Here is a 16456-nt window from a genome sequence, read left to right as displayed (position 1 = left end):
AACGTCCCCAGCTCCCCCGCTGCATGCCGTCGCATCTGCAGGCACAGCTCTGCACCCAGCACATACCTCACGATTAATTTGGTGATCACAACTTGGAAAGGATCCCGGAGACTAGAACGCTATTTATTAAATGCGAACTTCTAATTACTTCGCGGAATGCCGATGAAACTGCTCCTTAAGTAATCTTTTTTTCTAGTGACTGAGCCGCAACGTATTTTTCTAGCAATTATTTTTAACATCCCCCCAAAGCTGCCCCGAAGATATGCAAAACACATTTCGTACGAATCGCACTTAAGAGAGACGAGCTCTCTTTTCCCTCCATCTCAGTTATTAAGAAAATGGGAAGTCAAATTTGTCGATAATCACATGTCCGCAACAGATCCTACTGGGGGTGGCTCCCCCACAGCAACCAAGGAAGGGAAACCAAGAAATAAACCAGAACACATGCCTTCAATGTCTGTGTGTGTTTGCCATTCCTGCCAAGGTGTGTCAGTTCCAGGGCGGAATTTTCCTGGCGTCAAATGGCAGCGAGTCCCTGGCTCCCCCCAGGCTCTGCAAGTGGGCTGGATGGAGTTTAGAGCCGTAAGAACTTACCTGCGGGCGTCCCGAGGGGCAGGCTCGTCTCCGAAGCTGGCTGTGCCAGGGCTGGGCGACAGAAGGTGGAGGTGCGGCGTGTGGAGGCCCTTTGTGGACAGGTGCACGGGCCCATCCCTCTCTGAGGCGCTACCTGCGGTTTACTGGACGTTTATTAGAAGCCCACGCAATATCATGGAGCACCTGCAGGCAATAAAACCCCTTACATGTGTGAGGCCTTGAGGAAATTAACGGCTCCTCCCTGGGGATGCATATTTTGTGAAGATGTTTATTACAGATGAAGTGCTCCCGGGGTGGAACATTAACAAGTTGTACAGTGATAAAAGGATTTTTATCCTTTTTCGGTGACAGAAGTAGGAAGAAGGCTTTAACGGAATCCATAAAAGGCCGACTTCCTAATGAATTTTCTTAACTCTTTATTAATAGGGTCAGCTGAGTGGAGTCGGGGTCCTTGGACCGCTGGACAAGGGGGATGGAGACAAACGGGGGGCCGAGGGCCTGGAGGCTGGACAGAGAACGCACAAGAAGGGTCTGGGTTCGAATTCCAGGCAACAAAGACCATCTGAGAGCTGGGTGCATGAGGAATGCATTCGGCCCCAGGAAACTCATTTGGAGGCCCCTCCAGGTGATGGGGTGAGTCAGGCCAAAAGGCAGGTTCCAAACCCCTCTTTTTAACCCCCTGTTCCCCACTCCGGCCTGCAGGCCATTACCAAGATGAAAGCCCAGAGAATGCCTTTGGACCATGACTGCGGAATCTAATTGAATTATATGAACGCAGTTAAACGTCTGCTTCAGAGAGGCAGGGCTCACTTTCAAGACTGGATGCTTCAGGAGTTAATGGGCTATTTGAACAATACAGGCCAAGAGCCGAACACAGGTGGGCTGTGTTAATAACTTTATTTAGACCCGCTTTTTTTTTTCCCTTTGAGGCGCACAAGCCTTCCATTAATGCATTCATTAGAGTTTATGGCCGGGCTCTGGTTTTCTCCTAATGACACTGTCCAGACCCGGCTCCCCGGCTAATTGAGGCCAGCTGCCCGGCTGCCCCGCCCCGGCCTTGGGACCCAGGGTGACCAGGATTAGCTGCTGGAGCTGGACCTGGGCCTGGGCAGGGCTGGGGAAGACAGCAGTTGAGGGAGCGAACCCTGCTGCTCCCCCGCCCCAGTAGCTACGGGAGAGAAGGGGTCAAGGGAGCCTGTGGGACACCCAGCCCCACCCAGGCACAGAGAAGGAACCCAGATGGGTGAGCTTCTATTCATTCCAACCCACCCCCCTTGCCATCTCCCCTCCGGCCCCCTCCTGGCCCTCCTCCCCATTGCAGTCACACTGATGTTCCAAAAGGCCAATCAGATCCTCTCAGGTCCTGCTGAACAGCCGCTGGGGCTCCCCACTGCCCTCAGAGGAAAGTTCAGACTTTGTGTCGGCATTCGACGTTGCTTCTGTTGTCTCCAGCCTCATCTGTCACTCTCATCTTCCTGCATCCTGTGCCCATCCTCTGCTTGTTGTGAACCATAAGCCAGGAATGCCTCCCCTTTATCCCCATGGGCACCCCCCCGACCTTCTCTCAAACCTGCCAGACCCAGTTCAAATGCAGCCTCCTCCAGGAAGCCTTCCTTTTCTGCCTGAGTCAGAATCCTATGGATGTGGGTATGTCTTATCATTGGCTCCCTCTGTCCACGAGACCATGAATATCCTGAGGGCAGGGTCCATGTTCATTGTTATTATCAAAGTAACTGTAACACACTAGTTGTTCCCCTTGTCCAGCATTTACTGTATGCCGGGTGCTTTAATGAGCATTAGCTCATTGAGCTTCCACAGTACCCTGGGAGATACAGTCATTGTCCCCATTCTACAGATGAAGAAACTGAAGCTCAAGGACAAGAAATCCCTTGCCCGAGGATACCCAGCTCTCTCATACCAGACCTCACTTCCCCTCCCCCATCGACATCATGGGACTGTAGCAGCGGTATGCTGGAATTGATCGATACCAGCTTGGAAGTGCTGCTTGTTTATTTTCAGGAATTCATTTTGTGAGCTGGTTGTTAAAAGCAGCCGCTGTTAGAAATTAAATTATATAGGGGCGCCTGGGTGGCTCAGTCGGTTAAGCGTCCGACTTCCGCTCAGGTCATGATCTCTCAGTCTGTGAGTTCGAGCCCCGCGTCGGGCTCTGTGCTGACAGCTCAGAGCCTGGAGCCTGCTTCCGATTCTGTGCCTCCCTCTCTCTCTGCCCCTCCCCCGCTTGCACTCTCTCCCTCTCTGTCTCAAAAATAAATAAAAACATTTAAAAAATTTTTTTAAGAAATTAAATTATATAAACTTACAATTAAATAAGTGATATGAAAATCAAAGGTAATAAATACTCCAAACCCATCGATTCCTATAAATTCACTTCATTTTACTCTCACCGATGCTCTTGACATTGTCTCTGTCCATTGTCTCTGTTGTAAAACTACCATATGGTGGTAACTGAACATCCCTTCCCAGCTCCACGTTTGGTGACATCATGTTGGTAGCTTGAAATCAGCCACGGGGTCAACCTTTGTACTGTGGAAATTGGCAAAGTGTACAAGTCAGGGTTGGTTGACTTGTTCTCCAGAGAGCCGCTGGTAAGACGTGTACAAACATACCATCAGATTCTAGAGAAGAGTGAATAAAGAATCTAACTAGAGCCCTGAGCACAGGGCCTGGTACCTATTCGGCACCCAGTTAAAAGTTGGTTTGAAGATTATGAGTGGTGGTCATGGCAACAATGCCAACCATGTCATGCTCCCCATGTGCCACCCCCCAAACCTCTCTCCACCCCAGTTCTGTCTCCTGAGCTCCAGACCCACCTCGCCCCAGCTTCCTGGACACCTCCATTAGCATGCTCAGGAGCTCCTTGGAGTTGACACGTCCAGAATGGAATCTCTGACCCACCCCCGGGACTCCCCAGCTCAGTGAATGGCGTCTTCGCCCCCCAGTGGCCAGGCCATCCCTCTTGCCTCCACCCTGTCTGCCAATCCCCACCACCAGCCCTTCACCACTACCTCTTGCCTGCACTGGGGAAACTCACCATCAGTGTTCGCCGATCTCACTTCCTCCAGTCCACACCCTTCCAATGGGCATAAGTCTAACCCTATTACCCAATCACCTGCAGAAGGTCCAAGCTCCTCCCTATCACCTAAGGCTTGCTCCAGCCTCCTGCTGCTAACTACAGGTCCTCATCTCCCACCTCCTCCCTCGGTACATTCTGCTCCCTGCGATGCCAAACCGCTTATATTTATTGAGCACATTCTTCTGGATGGCGTTGAGTACTGGGGCTACAAGAGTGAACAAGGCAAAGTCTGAAACTCACACTTTAGCAGACAAAAAAAAAGTTAAAAATCATATATATATATATCGGGACACCTGGGTGGCTCAGTCAGTTAAGCATCCAACTTTGGCTCAGGTCATAATCTCGAAGTCTGTGGGTTTGAGCCCCCCTCGGGCTCTGCACTAACAGGTCAGAGCCTGGAGCCTACTTCGGATTCTCTGTCTCCCTCCCTCTCCCTGCCCCTCTCCTGTTCATGCTCTGTCTCTCTCTCAAAATAATAAACATTAAAAAAAATTTTTAATCATATATATATCATATGTGTTATGATATATACACACACATATATATATGTGTGCATATATATGTGTATATGTGTACATATGTATGTGTATGTATACTATCAGGTGGCTTTGCTAGCATAGAGGAAAATAAAGCAGGATGAGAACAGAGAGTAATAGAAGGGGTTATTTCCTATAGGGGTAGAGGACAGTCTCGCCAATTGGTGACATTTGGGCAGAGACGAGGAGAAAGTGCAAAGGCCCTGGGTCGGGACCATTAGGGCTATGCAAGGAACAGCAATGGTTAGAATAGAGTGATCAGGTAAATTCAGAGAAACACAGGGCTCATATCACATCAGGCCTTGTTTGGGCCAAGGACTTGGAACTCATCCAGAGTAAGCTAAGAAGCCATTAGCAGATTTTCAGCAGGGGAGTCACAGGATGCACTAGGAGGCAAGTTCAGGTGTCCTGAGGAGACGACGGGGGCTATGCTGGCTCCTCCTTCTGTACTTTGGCTCACGGTATCCTGTCAGCCTGGAATGACTGGTCCCCACTTCTCCTTATCAAGTTAAGTCTAAATCCAGGGCCACCTCCTCCAGGAAGCCTCTTTGATTTCTCTCCCTGGGTTGGGTCAGGTAGCCCTTTCCCATGTTCTCCTGATGCCCATTCATATCCCCCTCACTGCAGTTACCTCGCTGTTTATAAGGTTTCTCTCCTCACCTGTTTCCCCAACAGCCAAACAGCAACTTAATTAAGTACAGGGCCTGGGATTCTTTCACCACAGGGCCAGCATACAACCAAGCCCAAAGGAGATACTTAGTGAACATGTGTTGACATAAACTAAAAGATACAACAATATTAACAGAGTGAATGCCATTCAGCAAAAACTCAAAGAATACCTTTTAAAGGGAAGCTTCGGAGCACCTGGGTGGCTCAGTCGGTCAGTTAAGCATCCCACAATTGATTTCAGCTCAGGTCGTGATCTCGTGGTTCATGAGATTGAGCCCCACTGCTCTGAGAATGAGGAGCCTGCTTGGGATTCTCTCTCCTTTTCTCTCTGCGCCTCCCCCATGTGTGTTCTCTCCCTCTCCCAATCTCTCTCTCTCTCTCTCTCTCTCTCTCTCTCTCTCTCTCTCTCTCTCTCTCTCTCTCTGTCTCTCTCTCTCTCTCAAATAAACATCTAAAAAAATAAAAGGAATCTTCTACAGGCTGCCAGAGATCTTGCACTGAACAAACAAACATGTTCCTACCCTCTTGAGTCTCCCACTCTAGGGTCTGGAGAACTTCCAGAAGGTAGGTATGGCCAGAGTTGAAGAGAGGGAGGGGGAATGGTGACAGCTGATGCAAAGTTAAATCATACTGCGTAGGCTAAAGAATTTGTACTTTATCCTGTAAGCAATGAGAAGCTGTTGAAAGCATGTGGACTAGCCAAATTTCAGCTCTGGAAAGATGACCCTAAAATGGCACCAGGCCCAGACGGCTTTATGAGCTTTCACAAAGAATAGATACTTCACATGCAGTTAATACCTCCCGGAGAATAGGAAAAGATGGAAAGTTTTACTTATAATCCTGTGAAGCTAATACTAATCGGATACCATAATCCGACAAAGACAGCACATAAGCCCTATGGATCAATGTCATCTGAAATGTTGATGGGGAACGGCGCCTGGGTGGCTCAGTCAGTTAAGTGTCTGACTTTGGCTCAGGTCATAATCTCGTGGTTCATGGGTTCAAGCCCTGCATCGGGCTCCACACTGTAGGTGCAGAGCCTGCTTGAGGGTCTAACTCTCTCCCTCTCTCACTCTGCCCCTCCCTCACTCATGCTCTCTCTCTCCCCCCCCTCTCAAAAATAAATGAATTTAAAACACTTTTGAAATATTGATGGGGAAATATGAAATCCAACACTCTCAAAGAGAATCTAGTAGAACATGAAAAGTATAATACACCATGATCAAATAGCATTTATTCTAGGAATGCACGTCCAAGAATGGATGGTCAACCTGAGGAAAAGCTACTTACAGTGTCCATTACATTCAATGCGCATTCTCAATTTAAATATTGTGGAGACTTCATGCTTAAAAATGAAACACCAGGGGGCGCCTGGGTGGCGCAGTCGGTTAAGCGTCCGACTTCAGCCAGGTCACGATCCCGCGGTCCGTGAGTTCGAGCCCCGCATCGGGCTCTGGGCTGATGGCTCGGAGCCTGGAGCCTGTTTCCGATTCTGTGTCTCCCTCTCTCTCTGCCCCTCCCCCATTCATGCTCTGTCTCTGTCCCAAAAATAAATAAACGTTGAAAAAAAATTTTTTAAAAAATGAAACACCAGGTTGCTGACAAGGATGCATCTGTGACATCATCCTGGCTCAGGAGTCTTCCTCCTTTTGTCTTCATGACACAGACACACCCTTCTCTTCATGGTCACCCCCAGGTGTTGAAAGTGGTACTCAGCTTACTAATCCTCACCTGAAGTTATTCGTGATTCCCAGACCACAGATTTAAACCATCCACTCCAAATAATCATGACATGCCAGGGAGCTAATGGGAAATATAAATACTGGGAAAGAAAGTATGACCATTTTCTTTTTTTTTTTTAATTAAAAAAATTTTTTTTTTTATTTTAGAGAAAGCCAAGCAGGGGAGAGGGGCAGAGGGAGAGAAGAGAGAATCCGAGGCAGGCTCCATGCTCAGTGCACAGTCCAACATGGGGCTCAACCCCACAACCCATGACCTGAGCTGAAATCAAGTCAGACACTCAACCAACTGAGCCACCTAGATGCCCCAGTATCACCATTTTCAAATGAAGATGCTGTTTGCTATGAACTCGACACTGAAATAAAAAATTATTAGAACTAAAAACAGAGTCTGGTAAAACAGCTAGTGGTTAGATAAGCAGAAATAGCTTTCTATATTTCAGTGACAAGCAGTTAGAAAAAATCATGGAAAAAATCCCATTTATAGAAGCCATAAAAAGAGCAAATGGCTACAAATAAATATAACCAGAAATGTATAAGACCTATACAAATAAAACTAAAAACCTTTATCAAGGGACATAGTACTCTTGAATAACTGGATGGGAAGATTGTTTACCATAAAAATCTACAAAATGCTTATCTTCTCCAAAGTAATCTATTAATTTAACCCATATACAAACAAAAATCAGGAATTTTTTTAATCAAATAAATCTGGAACTACAAATGTATTAGAATTACCAAAAATTTTTTGAAAGAAAGATTTATGAGGAAGGTTTGCTTATACAATAACAAAATATATTGTAAAACTATAGTAAATAAGTCAGGGTGCACCTGGGTGGCTCAGTCAGCTAAGCATCCTCCTCTTTTTTTTTTTTTTTTAATTTTTTTTTTTTAACGTTTATTTATTTTTGAGACAGAGAGAGACACAGCATGAACGGGGGAGGGGCAGAGAGAGGGAGACACAGAATCTGAAACAGGTTCCAGGCTCTGGGCTGTCAGCACAGAGCCCGACGCGGGGCTCGAACTCACGGACCATGAGATCATGACCTGAGCCGAAGTCGGACGCTTAACCGACCAAGCCACCCAGGTGCCCCGCATCCTCCTCTTGATTTAGGCTCAGGTCATGATCTCAAGGTTTGTGAGTTTGAGCCCTGCATTAGGCTCCGTGCCGACAGCGCAGAGCCTGATAGGGATTCTCTCTTGCCTCTCTCTCTCTGCCACTCCCCCAGCTCATGCTCACTTGCGCGCGCTCTCTCTCTCTCTCTCTCAAAAATAAACAAAAAAATTTTTTTAATAAAATAAAATAAATCAAGAAGACACTGGCCGAGGAAGAGACAAGCATGTCAATGAGACCGATCCAAAAACAATGAGAAGTAAACAGAGCGAAATATATAATTCAAATCCATAAGGAAATAATGGAACTTTTAATAAATAAGTGAAAACATTAGGGAACCATTGGGAAAAAAATAAATTCAATTCCTACCTTCCATGAAAATAAATCCCAGATTTACTAAGGATTTAAGACTTACTTTAGAAAGGAACTTATTTAATTACCACAAGAAAATATTGCTGAGCATTTTTATAATATTTTTTTAACGTTTATTCATTTTTGAGAGAGAGAGAGACAGAGCATAAATAGGGGAAGGCCAGAGAGAGAGGGAGACACAGAATCTGAAACAGGCTCCAGGCTCCGAGCTGTCAGCACAGAGCCTGACGCGGGGCTCGAACTCACGGACCGCGAGACCATGACCTGAGCCGAAGTCGGATGCCCAACCGACTGAGCCACCCAGGCGCCCCGAGCATTTTCATAATCTTGAGTGTGGGGGAGATCTTTCCAATATGACTCAAAAGACCGAAAAACTTTTTTTAAATTGCTATATTTAGCTACATAAAATTATAAAATATTTGCTACATATATAACAGAAAGAAGTAAACAAACTTACATATAAGAATCTCTTACAAATCCAAACATATGATAGAAACAATTCACATAAAAAGAAATTAAAATGGTCTGTGTATGTAAAGAAAAACTGCCAACCTCAGCCATGCTCAAAAACGGCAAATCAATATAACATCGAGATAGCAGGTTTTGCTCGTCAGATTGGTTAAAATTCAAAAGAATAATAACACCCAGTGCTGATGAGGATGCAGGGAAAGAGACAGTCTCGTGCACAGCTGGTGGGAGAGTCGACTGGTGCAGCCTTCTAGAGGAGGCAACATACACTAATTAACTGGCCTTCTAGGACTTTATCATGAAGAAACAGACAAGCTCCATGCACAAGAGTGTTCATTGAAGCACTGTTTATAAATAGTGAAAAATCAGATACAAACTCAAAGTTTAGAGAAAAGGCTAAATAAATAGTTACACATGCATCCTAAGCAGCATTAAAAAGAATGAGGGAGACCTTTGTGTGCTGATACGGAACCACCTACAAGACTATCGTTAAACATGAAAAATAAATGCCAAGCAGTGTATATAGGATGTTTGTAGTTGTGAAAAATTGTGTATGTATATGTATATGTAAATGTATATGTATACGTATATGTATACACACACGCATACATGTATAGGCACAAACGTTCTAAAAAGATGTCCCCCAAATTGTTAACAGTGGTTTGTTGTGGGGGGTGGGATATAAGCCATTTGTACTTCCAAATTTTTTATCTTGTGATTTTTTTTAATATACAAAAATAAAATAAGAAAGCTATGCCAAATATGTGTGTGTGCATTTTCACGAGAAAGCTGTCAAAAATTATCAGTTTACTAAAGCACAAATAACATGATACCATCTTTTTAAAAAAAGAGTGTGTGTGTGTGTGTGTGTGTGTGTGTGTGTGTGTGTGTGTTTTGTATGTATCTGGCTTATTCATTACTTCATCTCACTGTTGGGCACAAAGTTGGGGCTTAATAAACATTTGCTGAACAAATCAAAATTTATATTCCTGGAAGATATATGTTCCTATTTTAAATGGTGCTGGTTCCTGGGTGATGGGACTATGAATAATTTTTATTCTATTTGTTGTTTTCCCCTAAAGTTTAATAGGTATTGTGTGCATTACTTTCATAACTTTTTTGATTCAAAAATAGAAGCTAATCATTACTCTAGAAAATTGATAACAGGCTGGTCAATGGGCCAAGTGGTCGAGGTCTGGGGCCACCGTGGAATATGGGGACTGGAGAGGCCAGACGTCCTGGCATAATCTGCCCAGGGCACAGTCCAATAAAGATCCCTTCCCCACTGTCCTGATTTCCATCCCAAACAAGCATCACACTCACCTGGAAGCTATAAAAACAGTCACACTGCCAAGTCTGGGCCCAAACCGGCCAGCTCACTGCAGGTGGCCAAGGGCACTGTGGTCTGGAGCTTCCAGAACCAAGTGTGATGCCAGGGCACAGGCTAGCCTGACCATCGGGGTTGGATACTACTGCTTTACTGACATCCCACATTCAAGGCCTGTAATGACCTGGCCTCAGTTTACCACTCCAAAGTCAAATGGCACCCTGTCTCCCTTGAACCACATTCCCCTCTACCCCCATTAAACCTGTCACTCTTCCTGAAATAGGCCCTGCCCCTCACACCTTCACATGGACAACTTCCCGATCTGGGATGTGGCCCCCACTTTGCCTCCTGGCACACTGCTAACCATGGAAGCCGATCTTGAATGCAATTCAGAGACACTCGCGTTGACAAAGGGGGTCTGGAAATAGCCAGCAGCCACACTGCATCCAGAGTCCCGGGGTCTCCAGAACAGCTCACCTTCCCCGGACTCCGATCACCCCTCCCAACCCAATTCTGGGCAGATGGCCTGCAGCCCTGAAACTGCGGCCGGCATGCCGCGTCCATCCTGGGGACAGGATGCTCAGGCACAATGCCCTAGAACCCTCCTCTCTTACAGATGTGGTTACTGACACCCAGGGAGGCTGGTGCTATCCTGACCACCCCCTCACCCACCTCAACTGCTGGCTCCTAGACAATTCTCACACATTAATAAGCAACAAACACCCTGCCAGAAAACGCCAATCTTGGGGCCTCTGGGTGGCTCAGTCAGGTAAGCGTCTGACTTCGGTTCAGGTCATGATCTCACGGTTCACGAGTTCGAGCCCCACGTTGGGTTCTGTGCTGGCAGCTCAGAGCCTGGAGCCTGCTTCGGATTCTGTGTCTCCTTCTCTCTCTGCCTCTCCCCCACTCTCAAAAATAAATACACATTTAAAAAATACTTTTAGAAAGCTGCATTTAAAAGAAAACACCAATCTTTCAATCAGTGCGTTGTGTGGGTGGAGTGAGGGCTTCCTGATCTGCACAGAATCTCTGCTGGCTCAGGGGTCTCGTCCTGGAATTGGGGGTGGGGCCCTGGCTTGGTCCTGGCCCATGGGGGGGTTCCAGCTGTCCTCCCTTGCCCCTCACCCAGCCCAACACCTACCCCGAGCCTCTCCAGCTGGGCACAGCACGGAACACCCAAGATTCCTGTGGCCTCTTCCCCACATCTCACCCCCAGCCGGTGAGGGCCGAGCCCTGGATGTCCTCGTGCAGGACTGGAAGGATGAACGCCATTTGTTGGGAGGAGAAACTGAAGGGCCCTGGATGCTGGGGACGGGGTGAGGTAAACGGGGTGACACTGGACCTGTTTCTGGAGGGCCAGCTTCTCTCACCGTCTCTCTGGTTTGGATCTCAGTGAATCTGGTGGCCCCGGGCCCAGCCACTTGGTTGGAAGTGTGTCCTGGAGCACTCAGCATGACAGAGAGCAGACCTCGGCAGCGGGCAGGGCCACAGTGGGCAGTGAAGCCACCCCGGTGACGCATGCCCACAGCAGAAGAGCGCAGCGAGCCCCTGGGGTGAACCTGAACCTGATTCCTTGCAAGACCCCAGCACCCGCCCCAGATGAACACAGGCTAGGAGAGAAGGAAAGACAGAGCAAGTGGTGTCGAGCCCAGCGCAGAGGGGCGGGGTCTCACAGGATTCTGTCCTCGGCACCCCTGCTCCTCACATCTGCCCAGGTTCTGCCCACGCCCCCTCGCCCACCCCCACCTCCAGGCACATCTCTGTCCTGTCCTGGCTTCTTGAGCCAGCCTTCCTTTGAGATTCTTCCTTCTCTTGGCTTCTCTCTCCCTCCACACCCTGCCCCCCACCAACTCTCTGGTCTTCACAAGCAACATGCATCTTGCTCCTTGCTGAATCCTGAGCACAACTGAATGAATAAACAGAGAGAAGCCAGAGCCCGGTGGGAGGGAAAGGGATTGAGAAAGCCACAAAGACAGAGTGAGGCAGGAGAGGCCGTCATGATGGGCAGAGCGGGTGTCACTGTGCAGATAGGGACCCGCAGGAGGCTAGAGACACTAGTGATTGAAGGTAAGGACCACGGAGCCAAACACACTGGATTCTAACGCTGACTCTGCCTCCACTTCCTCATCTATAAAGTGGGTCTAATAACCCCCCTCAGAAGGCATTTAGGAGGATTAAGCAAGTGTATGATGCCAGTTCGCTCCTGGCTGGTGCTTGCTTTAGGTGCCTGAGATCATCTCCTTCTCACCACAAGCCTGGAAGGTCAGATTACTGTCCCCATTTTTCAGATGAGAAAGCCAAGGCCAGAGAGGTTACGTGGTTTGCTCAGGACCACAGGGTTCGATTCAAGAGTGATGGGGATGGGATCTGAACCCAAATGCTCTGACCCCAAAGCCAGTGCTCCCAAACACAGCCCAGCAGCCCAGCACAACACAGGTGCTCCAGTAGTGAAGGTGTCTACCCAGCTTGGGGGCTTATTCTCGGGGGTTGCCTAGAGGTGAGGTCAGTAAGGAAGCCCACAGAGGTGAAGTCTTTGGCTGGAAAGTAAGGACCTAACAGGCTAGATGAGAAAGGACAGAGAACTTCACACTCCAGTCTGGGAGTCTGAATGTGAGCCAGTGGCCACAGGGAGCCAGAGCAGGTTCTTGAGTGAGGGAAGCCCTCCAGTATCAGTGGGCGAGGTAGACGGAAGACACTATGTCCATGGAGCAGAAGTTTATCCTGTAAGAGGACAAGGCTCAGGCCTGGCTTATCCAACCATTCAACCCTCTGCACCTGCTTAGTGCCTGGCACATGGTAGGCAAACTAGTGATGGATAAATGAATGAAAGAATGAATGAATGAGGTTGCCACATTGAAATGGATTACACCTTCAACCCGACAGGTTCTCTTCTGGGAATGACGTGTGTACAAGGTTCTTCCACACACCTTTGTTAATAACAACAAAAGACAGACCACGGTCAAAATGTCATCGCAGTGGGCTGGTTAAATAAGTCAAGGCCATATACTCAATGGAATACGGTAAAAAGAAGAGCGCCTTTCCACAGCAACACGGAAAGATGTACAGGACCCAGTAAGTGAAAAGGGCGAGGGAGACGTCACGGTGCAGAGTTTTGTACGTTCGCATCTTACAATCATAGGAAACATCCATGCGCATAGAGAAGCTTGAGAAACGCTGACAGCCGTGGCTCTCCGTGGCAGGTGGAGGTAGGAACTGGGGACCTCACCCTTAAGTCTACAAAAAACTTTGAGCCAGGGGCGCCTGGGTGGCGCAGTCGGTTAAGCGTCCGACTTCAGCCAGGTCACGATCTCACGGTCCGTGAGTTCGAGCCCCGCGTCAGGCTCTGGGCTGATGGCTCGGAGCCTGGAGCCTGTTTCCGATTCTGTGTCTCCCTCTCTCTCTGCCCCTCCCCCGTTCATGCTCTGTCTCTCTCTGTCCCAAAAATAAATAAACATTGAAAAAACTTTGAGCCACATGGATGGTTATGTATCAAAATAATTAAATTTAAAATATTTTGTGATGGGTTCCAGGGTTGAGGCAGGGTCCAGGGAGAAGAGGGTGAAGATGAAGACTGCCCTCAGCCCTGCCTTCTGGCTTTGGGGAGCCAAAGCCAAGGCCATGCATGCGGCGCTGGACGCACCACGGAGCGCCCCTCGGGCCCCTACTGAGGGGTGACTGGGGTGGGGGCAGGAGGTGACGAACCGGCAGGGATCACACCTCTCCCCCGCACAAGGGCAGGCTACCCTCCTGTTGGGTGCCCCTGATGTGCAGGGGAGGAAACTGAGGCACACAGGAAGCAAGACATTTGCCTGCCAGGTCCCTGGCCTAGGAATGAAGTCAAACTGGTACAGGAACTCCTGTACCAAGTTCAGGATTATTGATCTACTTCACTCACCCATTCATTCATTCATTCATTCATTCTCAGATAACCCTTGAGCCCCTGCTCTCTGCCGGACTCTGCACTGGATTCTGGGGACTCATACTTAAATCGCAAGAGGGCGAGGAGAGACACCTAGGGCTGGGATTTGAACGACTCATCAGAATCCATGGATGGGAGACTGGGCAGAGGGAAGAAGTACCAGCAAAGCCTGGGAGGCGGGAGGGGCGCGGTACCACCGGGGACACAGGCATGGGTGCCCAGCCTCACCCTTCCACTCTTGATTCAGCCTCCAGACTGAGCCGGAGACCCGCCCAATCCATGAACACCCCAAATTGGAAACCCCGGGCTCCAGGCCAGCGCCCTAAGGGAGGGGCAGGAGAAAAGCAGGAGCTGGGCGACTGGACGGGGCCAGCAGGCGTGTGAAGGCAGGGCAGAGGGCTCAGACCCGTGAACAGAGCAGCTCACCAAATGTGCGCTGCAGCGGTGAGGGGCACAGAGCAGGAGGGCGCTGGTGGAGGTGGGGGAGGAGGGTGGTGGCAGCTGCTGTCCCTCTCTAGCCGGGCGATGCGCAGGGCTGATAGCGGCACCGCTGGGCCAGCTGAGGGGGGCTCACTGTGTCCTCCCCCCAAAGTTCTTTATCAGCAGGATGCGACGTTGCCAGGGAACCTACCTCGGGCCCTGCTCCAACCGTTGCTGGGAGAATTATCAGAAAGATTTGAGTCTTTTTAATTAAATCGGAGCCAAATGCAATCCTGTACCCGCCGCCCAGAGAAGCCCATTCAGTATCCTGTCAATGTCTCTGATAGCTTTGTCTCGCAGACCCTGCTATCAGGCCACCTATCTGGTCGCAAGGCGGGCACCCCTGTCCCCAGCCTGACAGCAGCAGGCACCTGGAGGGTAAATACATGGAAAGGCCCCCTCTGCAAGGTATTGACTGGCCTCCAGGGAAAGCACCCAGAGCCAGGCAGGAAACCAGGCATCTCCAATCCCCCTACTCAGCCTTCAAAGCCACCTCTCTGGGCCACAGTGCCCAAGCCCACACCTCTCGAGCTTTTACTCAGTGCCAGGTGTGGTACCCCGCCTGCAGATTCCTCAGGCTGCAACTCAAAAGGAAGGTTCTGTTATCATTCCCATTTGACAGAAGAGAAAACAGAGCCCCAGGGGGGGAAGTCACTCACCCAGGTCCACACAGCTCGAAAGCGGCAGAACCAGGATTCAAACCTGGATCGTTCTGACTCCAAAGTCGCCACTCAATTGCCGCATCTCCCCAGCTTGGGCCTCCCCAACCGTCCCAACCTCCCTCTTGCCAAAGGCCTCCTGGTCTCCTTCCAGAAGCTCCCACCACTAGTGGTCACAATACTGACATTACTAACAGCCAAGACTTTCTGAGAGCCCACTGTGCACCTCATCCAGGCCCCCCCCCCCCAGCCTCAGGGGGCAGATTCAGCCTCTGCCCCATTTCGTGACAGAAGAGTGAGTCACTCGCCTGGTCCCACAAAGCCAGGGAGAGTCCTGCCCAGGGCTTCCTCGTTTAAAGCTGGCCATCTCAGCCTGGCTCCTCCCCAAAGGAGACAAGTGCATGCCTCGCACGGCCCGGGAGCGGGAGGCAAGTCAGGGTTGGGGCTTGGAGTTGGTTCACACTGTGGCCAGAGGACAAAATTAACTCGATAAATAATGTGGGCACGTGGGGGTGGGGGTGTTCTTTTTAGAAAACCCGGCAGCTCTGGGCACCCACGCCTATGCGCTGACTTTATAGAGCTAAGTTTTAATTGCGGGCCCCACACCCTGGCTGCAGCCACCCGGCAGAGGAGGATGTGTGTTCTTTTTAATTAAATCTGTCTGTTATCTCAGTGTATTGTTGTATGAAGGGAGGCCCATTAGTGGCTCGTGGGTTGCTGGGAAACCGCATGCTGCACTGGACACACAGGCCCTGCAAAATCCTCCCACAGGGCCACGATCGCTGACCCCTCCCTCCCCTGTCCACACTGTACCACCAGGGACAAGCTCCTGGACAGAGCCCTCTCACACTCAGCCCCAGTAAGCTCCAGGCAGGCACCTGCCACTCGGAGCTCTTGCTGAGTAGGGGAGCCCCTCACACCAGGAACTGGGAAGGGCTGGGCTCTGGGGTCAGAGAACCCTGGGCTGAATCCTGGCTTGGCCACTTGTTTGCCGTGGGACTCTAGAGTGGTAACTTTACCGCTTTTGGTAATGGTGATGATGGGCAGCTTATATTTGCTGGATCATCGTGGTAGGTAATCTACAAGCTTTATGTGCACAATGCTGTTGACCTTACACAACACCCAGAAGTAGGGACCGTTGTTATCCCCATATACAGGTAGGGAAACTGAGGCTCAGAAACAAACTATTGTGGGTCACACAGCTTATATTATGGCTGAGCTAGGATTTGAATGGATGACTGCCTCGATTTCCCCACCTGGAAAATAGAGATAACAATCCTCAACTGGGAATGGGGGCATTATATAGGACAGTGAAGGGCATGGAACAAGTTTCAATAAATGATGGTTTTCATTTGGCCTTTGTAATTTAAGTACAGGAGTAGCCATTAGCCCCATTTTCCAAAGGGGAAACTGAGGCTCTGGTCCCCATAGTCCCTTGTACACACTCCCCTGACATCACCTCACATCTGGACATCCCAGCAGCCT

At 49.3% G+C, this 16456-nt stretch overlaps 1 long non-coding RNA gene across 1 annotated transcript in view; it reads right to left on the bottom strand.

Annotated features, from left to right (window-relative positions):
- The window catches only part of LOC125150622 (uncharacterized), a 55776-nt gene that overhangs the window by 15172 nt on the left and 24148 nt on the right, over positions 1-16456 (bottom strand). Inside the window, exon 2 of the long non-coding RNA XR_007146405.1 lies at positions 595-777. This is a non-coding gene — a long non-coding RNA (uncharacterized LOC125150622). The remainder of the gene's footprint in view (positions 1-594; positions 778-16456) is intronic.

The sequence above is a fragment of the Prionailurus viverrinus genome, chromosome D4 (assembly GCF_022837055.1).
Source record: "Prionailurus viverrinus isolate Anna chromosome D4, UM_Priviv_1.0, whole genome shotgun sequence".
NCBI classification, from domain to species: domain Eukaryota; kingdom Metazoa; phylum Chordata; class Mammalia; order Carnivora; family Felidae; genus Prionailurus; species Prionailurus viverrinus.
The sequence above is the reverse complement of the archived record's forward strand: the minus strand, read 5'-3'. Positions and strand labels throughout refer to the sequence as shown.